This window comes from Myotis daubentonii, chromosome 13, assembly GCF_963259705.1.
Source record: "Myotis daubentonii chromosome 13, mMyoDau2.1, whole genome shotgun sequence".
Taxonomy (NCBI): domain Eukaryota; kingdom Metazoa; phylum Chordata; class Mammalia; order Chiroptera; family Vespertilionidae; genus Myotis; species Myotis daubentonii.
In genome coordinates this window covers 7,658,228-7,666,158 of record NC_081852.1, presented here as the reverse complement: position 1 = coordinate 7,666,158, position 7,931 = coordinate 7,658,228, and the positions used below count along the sequence as shown (strand labels likewise).

The following is a 7,931-nucleotide window of genomic DNA, read 5'->3' as shown; positions in this document are numbered from 1 at the left end:
TGGAGGAGACAGTGGGCAGTCCCCAGCATACATGCTCCAGTCTGGGACTTGAATCACCTACTCACTGCTGCCCTGATCACAAAGGGTTTCAGAGGCCTGGCTGAAGAGTTTACTTTGTCCTGAGGCCCTGTGTGTGTGTGTGGGGGGGGGGGGGTGGGGGGGTGGGGGGGGGTTCTCAGTCAAGGTCATAGCCGTGAGCAGCAGAGCCGACTCTGGCTGGTTTGGGTTATAAAGGAATTGTCTGAAGAGAAACCAGGAAGCCAAAGAGCTGCCAGGAAGGCTGGAGAAGCAGGCTGGATGAACGACGGGACCCCCACCCTGAAGGGGCTGTGGCCAGCCTGCAAACAGCCATCAGCCCCTCACCCAGGCTGGCCAGGCACCCTGGCGGGACCCCCACCCTGATCCGGGACACCCTTCAGGGCAAACCAGCTGGCCCCCACCCATGCACCAGGCCTCTATCCTATGTAATAAAAGGATAATATGCAAATTGACCCTAACAGCAGAACGACTGGGAATGACTGGCCACTATGACACACACTGACCATCAGGGGGCAGACACTCAATGCAGGAGATACCCCTTAGTAGTCAGTGCACTCCCACAGGGGGAGCTCTGCTCAGCCACAAGCCAGGCTAATGGTTGCCAGCACAACGGTGGTGGTGGGAGCCTCTCCTGTCTCCTCAGCAGCGCTAAGGATGTCTGACTGCAACTTAGGCCTGCTCCCCGCTGGCAAGTGGACATCCCCTGAGGGCTCCCGGGCTGCCAGAGGGATGTCTGACTGCCAGCTTAGGCCCGATCCCCCCCCTGGAGCGGGCCTAAGCCAGCAGGTGGACATCCCCCGAGAGGTCCCAGACTGCGAAAGGGCACAGGCCGGGCTGAGGGACCCCCCCCCCCGAGTGCACAAATTTTTGTGCACTGAGCCTCTAGTCTTTTCATATGCTTGTTGGCCATTTGTATATAATTTTTTGTAGAAACGTGTGTTCAAATCCTTTGTCTATTTTAACATGAATTCAATCTTTATTATTGAGTCATAAGAATTTTTTATGTATGCTAGATAGAAATCCTTTAACAGATATATGGCTTTTTTTATTCTGTAGGTTGTATTTTCACTTTCTTCATGGAATCCTTTGAAGGATAGATGTTTTTAATTTTGATGGAGCCCAATTTATTTTGTTCTTTAGTTGCATAAGCAACTAAATAGTTTTGGTGTCATAGCTAAGAAACCATTGATATCCAGGGCCATGAAGACTTGCCCCTATACTTTCTTCTAAAAGTTTCATAGTTTTGGCTCTTACATACAGGTCTTTCATCCATTTTGAATTAGATTTTGAATATGGTGTGAGGTAAGGATCAAACTTCCTTCTTCTAAATGTGGCTTCCCAGCTCTCCCAGCACCATTTCTTGAGGAGACAGACCTTTGGATCTTTCTCCACATACTGGAATCTCTCGTTAGTACAGTCTTTCATTTGATTCTTGTTTTTCAATGTATATACATATGTTCTTTCTCCTTTTTTTCACAAATCATAACATATATACCCTTCTATAGCATGCTTTTTGTGCTTTTTTGACTTAAGCAATATATCTTGGAGATTGTTCCAGAACAGTACTCCAAAAATCTCTCTCAATCTCTTTACAGGACACAGGGCTCCATTGCAAGAAGGAACTGTGGTTCATTTAATCAGTCCTATGTTAGCATTTATGGGGCATTTCCCAATCTTTGATTACAAGCCATGATATACAGACTTTTTGTACATATGGAAATTTATATGTATGGATATAAATCTTTATGATAAGAGGAATCTATTGAATCTAGATGCTTTCAATATTTAACAGATATTGCCATATTGCTCTGCAGACATGTAGTCAATTTATACTGCTTCCAGCAATGCATGAATGCCCATTCCTCACAGCTTTGCCAACACAGAATGCTATCTCAGTTTTTATTTATTTCTTTTAATATGGAATGCTTCACGAATTTGTGTGTCATCCTTGTGCAGGGGCCATGCTAATCTTCTCTGTATCGTTCCAGTTTTAGTATATGTGCTGCTGAAGCGAGCACGCTATCTCAGTTTTTAAAAATATATATTTTTATTGATTTTTTAGAAAGAGGAAGGAAGAGGGAGAGAGAGAAACATCAATGTTAGAGTGAAACATCAATCGGCTGCCTCCCGCATGCCTCCTACAAGGGACTGAACCCACAACCCAGGCATGTGCCCTGACTGGGAATCGAACTGGCAACCTTTCAGTGCATGGGACAATACCAAACCAACTAAGTCACACTGGCTAAGGTTATCTCAGTTTTTGAATTATTACCTCAGTTTCCATTTGCATTGATCTTACTATGAGTGAGGTTAAATACCTTTTCCTATGTTTAAGGAACACTTATATTTCCTTTCCTATAAATTGTCTCTTCAGATCCCTTGCCTTTTTTCTGTTCTTTTCATATTGATTGTGAGAGCACTGTATAGATTAAAGATATGTGGAGAAAATGCTTTTTCTTATCTGTATTTTAACTTTTGAGGTTATTTACAGTTTTAAAACACAAAATCATTTTTATTCCTATGGAATTGTATTTATCCATTTGTTCTACTATGTCTTTGGGTTTTGAGTTGTACTTAGAAAGGCCTTCTCCACTCAGAGTTTTAAAAAAGATTTCAAGTTTGTGATTTTATTTACTATGTTTAAATATTTGATCCATCTGCAATTTATTCTAGAATAAGGTAAATTGGAATCCAGCTTTCCTCCAGATGGCAATCCAGTTGTTTAACAACTTTTTTAGAATGACTCTTCCTACTGGTTTGAAAAGCTTTTTATTATGTCCTATATTACAGATATCAGATTTCCATTATTATTATTATTTTACTGCTATAATTTGTTTATATTTCAATATAAACTTGATCATCAGTTTTCTTGTTTTGGAAAATCCTGTTGACATCTTAGTTGGGTTAACATCGCCTATATAGGTTAATTTAGGGGACGTGGTAATTTATCATGAGCCTGCCTTGGCAGAGGAAGGAGGTACGATGAATAGAAATGTTCCCAGACCGACAACACTCACCATATCACAAGATCAGGCATCATGAGCCTTCAGTGATGACTGATCCCCCTTTAATACACACATCTAGCAGCCATCCCGTGAGCACCTACTTTTTGCCAGCATGTGGCTGAGGCTTCTAATCGCCTCCCATTAGCCATGCCTCCCATCTTTTTTAGTGATAAGAGTTTTAGTGCACACATCTACTGGGCTAAACATCCTTATTTCCCAGTCCTTGTAGCAAAGTTTGGCCATGTAAATGGAGGGTCATGTGAGGTTTCTGGGAATTCTCTCTCTCTTTTTTTTAATAGATGGCATTTAATTGCATGAGAAGGGAGGAAATACACTTAACATGTTAACAATGGCAGTTTATTTTTTAAAAAAATATATACTTCATTGATTTTTTACAGAGAGGAAGGGAGAGGGATAGAGAATTAGAAACATTGTTGAGAGAGAAACATCGATCAGCTGCCTTCTGCACACCCCCTACTGGGGATGTGCCCGCAACCCAGGTACATGCCCTTCATCGGAATCGAACCTGGGGCCCTTCAGTCCGCAGGCTGACGCTCTAGCCACTGAGCCAAACTGATTAGGCTCTGAGAATTCTTCCGAAAGGGAAGGGGAACCCCTGCTTTTTTCCCCTTCCTCCTCCTGGCGGCTTGCAACGCAAACCCGATGGCTGCAGCTTAGCCACTATGGACCAGGAGGCTCCGTGCTAAGCAGGTGGAGCAGCGAAGTGGTGGAGGCGGGCTGCTGGGGACTGAGAGCGGACACGGTATAGGGTCCGTGTTAGTCAGGCTTCTCCAGGGAAGCCGACCCAACAGGAGGCACATACCTGTCTCCAGCCTGCAGGCGGCAGGTCGTGGGACTGCTGAGCCTCCATAACAATGTGAGCCCAGTCCTCATAATGCATTTATGTTTTTAATCTACAGCTATAGATATATCTACACACACTAAACACATATTATAAATGTATGTGTACATATATACAGGGTATTACATATGTATTTTATGTGTGATATCCTAGTATGTATGTTACATGTATGTGTATATGCATTTATTATGAAAGATTGGCTCACGTGACTTTGGAGTCTGAGAAGTCCCACAATCTGCCCTCCACAGGCAGAAACTCAGGAGAGCCAGCGTGTGGCTTCCAGTCCGAGTGCGAAGGCGTGAGGACCAGGAGGCCAGATTGATGGCGTAAGTTCCAGCCTGAGGGCAGGAGATGACCACCACCCCAACTCAGAGAGTCGGGCGGCGGGAGTAAGTTCTCCCTTCCCCTGCCCTGTGCACTGAGGCCCGGACCAGGGGATGAGGCCCACCACATGGGGAGAGCCCCTGCTTCCCTCGGTCCTCAGATGTAAATGGTAATCTCACCCACAAACCCGCATAGACACCCAGAAGAATGGCTGAGCAAACATCTGGGCAGCCCATGTCCCAGTCAGGTTGACACATAAAAGTAACCATTACAGCTTCCCGTTTCTAAGTGGCTTCAAACACTGTGAGGGGGGTCTGGTAGGTGACCAGAGACCTGAAGTCTAAGCAAGATCTTGTCAGTGGAGGACACAGCACGGGCATTCCAGGAGGAGACAGCAGCACGAGACAGGCAGAGAAAAGAAAGGCGTGGCTTCTGTTGAGAACTGTGAGAAATTTGGGGCATCCAGGTTGACTGTACATAGGATAAAGGTGTAGGTCAGTGGTAGGACTTAAAAGAAATGCGAAGCCATAATAGATTTGGGGACCAGCTTGTAGCACCGTACTTACAGTAGGTTAGACATATACTCCTAATTTAACATAGAATTAACGGTAAAAGAAGCACTTTATAGTGTGTTTCTCAACCTGGTTTTCCTCTCTCAACATATGCTCCCATCAGGGATCGTGGTTCACGTAGCCGCAGGCTCGCTCCCGGGAGGGGCGGCGCCTCCCCTCAGTCTCCACAGAAGGTGTCTGCGGATCCAACACGCCGGGAGTCAGACTGTTCTTGGGGAGGCTGCCCTCCCTCTCAGCCACCCCCGCTCTCGGACCACTGCTCTTGGCCGTAGCCGGCCTATTCTGCTGTGAGAAGGATTAATTTTTATCCAAAGTGTAAGACCTAGTAATGTGAGTGCAAGTTTTGATAGATGTTTATAGGCAGGCAAATGGTTTAATATGCATAACCCAATGCTACCTGCCCCTCTGGGGTCGTGGGGACAAATGAAAGCTTAGCAACAAAAGCCCGAGTCTGCTCGGCAGTGTTGGCCGGCGTGGTTACGGGCAAGACGGCACTCCTCCGTGTGCCCCTTCTCTGCACAGGTTGTGGGGGCGGGGGCACCTCCATGGTCTCCCACACTTCTCTGGCCTCTGGGAAGTTTTTGTCCGTGTTGCCCGGAGTCACCTCCAGCATGTTCCAGGATCACGCTTCTGAAGGCCTCTGCTGCTGGGTGCTCACCTGTGGGTATATTCCCTCCCCCGTCCTTCCCTCCTGCCCCAGAGCAGGCGTAGACCTAGAAGAAGAGTCCCTTAAGTCCCTAAGTCCCCACCCCACTGTCCAGATGCCAAGAGCTTTCTGGAACCTCTGGGATAGCTGGTCACACTCCTGGGGTACCAGCCACAGGACACTCCCAGGCCTAATCTCCAGCTCCCCTCCCTGCTTCCGAGACCAGCTTCTCCCACAGCCTACGGGGGTTTCCAGGCCTCCTACGTTCCTTGAATTGAGATCCAGAACAGGGGGCCCAGAAGGAGGAAACAGTCCATCTCACCTGTTAGGGGCAGCCTTCCTAGCCTGCCCAGGACGACTGAGGGGGCAACTCCATCTCCTTCATGGGGCAACCCTCACCTCTCTCTATAGCAGCGGTTCTCAACCTGTGGGTCGCGACCCTTTTGGCGGTTGAACGAACCTTTCACAGGGGTCGCCTAAGACCATCCTGCATATCAGATATTTACATTATGATTCATAACAGTAGCAACATTACAGTTATGAAGTAGCAACGAAAATAATTTTATGGTTGGGTCACAACATGAGGAACTGTATTTAAAGGGCCAGAAGGTTGAGAACCACTACTCCATAGGAATGTGGTCTTGTCCTAATACCCCAATGTCACTTTTCTCAGAGTAAGATGCACTATATGATGGGAATCGGCTGAAGCACATATAGCATGCAGATTCCTGGGCCTGGGACCCAGAATTTGCTAGAAGAGACTGCAACATCATTCCTTGGAGTCAGACGTTTTGGGTCTTGAATGTTCTATATTGGGGCATCGGTCACACAGACAGGCCTGAGCATCTCCCACTTGTTGCTCCTGGGTGAGGAGGGTCCTGGGCTCACCATTCTTCCTTCGTCCTCTGGGCCTTAGCTCTTGCCCTCTTCTGAACAGCCACTCTGAAGCATCCATCTTTTATAAAAACTGCTGTTTGAAATGTTAACCCTGATATTTTGGCTTCTGTAAACACTTGCTTGCTTAAGTAATAAGGAAAATAAGACTACTCCCATTCCAGAGAGGCCGTAAACTATGCCCCAGACAGAGTTGTCAGTGCTGGCGCCAGGCCAGGCCTTGAGATATGGTCTCATGGCCCCTTCCCAGCTCACAGGCCTTCTTTCTCAGAAGGCCCGGAGGTCTCATTCCAAATTTGGGAGACAAAGGACTGGAAAAAGTATAAATAGAGAGAGTTTCCTTCATGTTGGGGGGCCCAGAATTTGAAAGACACATTTTTCTCTGGGCTTGTGCAGAATTTAATAATAAAATGTAACTCCCTTTCTCTAAGCGTGGCTTGGTTTTTCTCCGGTCTTCCGTAACAACTCAAACAGGAACACACGTTCAAGAGGTTTGTAACCATTTGGGCAGATAAAGGCAGCCGGAACCCTCACTGAGAGAAGGACCATTCCTATCAGGAAATGGGGTCCGGGGACGCAGCTTTGCCTCCACCTGGGCCCCTGGTACTTCATCACAGAGAACAATTGGCCTCTATAGGGCTCAGCTTCCCAAGTGTCTTCATCTCACAGATCTGCAGACAGCTTCTGCTTTCCATTTGCATAACCAAGTGGTTCCGCTGGGACAGAGCAGTGGACACACACCAGCAGGAGTTGTGGGCAGGAGGGTTATGGGCCTGGTGAGAGGGTGGCCCCGCCATTTATGGGGACAATTACACGCAGGCCACAGGTGTAAGCAGGGGGGTCCCGGGCCCACAGGAACAGACGATTGGCCTGCTAATGGGCCAGATGTAGTGTGTTTTGCTTTTTGTTTTGTGGTTGTCATTGTGTTCTTCGAAAAACTGAGCCAACACTATAAAACCAAACATTTCAAATAAAAATCCAGATTTCTGGATCTTCTGGAAAAATTAAGGCGATTACTACTACCAGTCCTGCCTCGCAGCGGCAGTGTCGCGGGGTGCCTGCCCTGAGGGGCCATCCCACCTCCCCCCAGCCCTCCCGGCACCCAGCAGGCGTGTCCATGGGTAGTCATCATGCTGTTTCCCGTCCCCCAGTTTAGGCCATCAGCCTGCCCTGTCCTGAGTCTGAAACCTCAGGGGTGAGGAGAGGACGCTGGCCCCCTCCTGAGTCAGAACCTCAGCTCAGAGCCAGGACGGGATCACCTGATCACACTGCTATCCAATTAACCACTCTTTCCCAAGGAACGCTTGTGCCATTCGGTAAGAAACTTTCCCCGTGCCTATGCCAGGGACCTGGGCTAGCAGTTTCTTGTCTTTCATCTGGATTTGCCAACTGTGTGTTTCCCCTGGAAGCTTGGCACCCACAGGGGATGTTCTCCCCATGGTGCCCACAACCCCACAAGCTGGGGCTGAGTGTCTGACACAGGTGAACTTGAGCACCAAGTCCCAGTACTACTTTGCTGGGGGTATGTGTCCACAGGCATAGCGTTTGCCCCCAAGGGTATGCAGTGTTCTTCGGGGTCCTCTCCATCC

At 47.7% G+C, this 7,931-nt stretch overlaps 1 non-coding gene across 1 annotated transcript; it reads right to left on the bottom strand.

Annotated features, from left to right (window-relative positions):
- Positions 1-1,950: 1,950 nt before the first annotated feature.
- On the bottom strand, positions 1,951-2,057 carry LOC132215078 (U6 spliceosomal RNA). The gene has a single exon (XR_009448433.1). It is a non-coding gene; the product is annotated as a U6 spliceosomal RNA (small nuclear RNA).
- Positions 2,058-7,931: the final 5,874 nt, after the last annotated feature.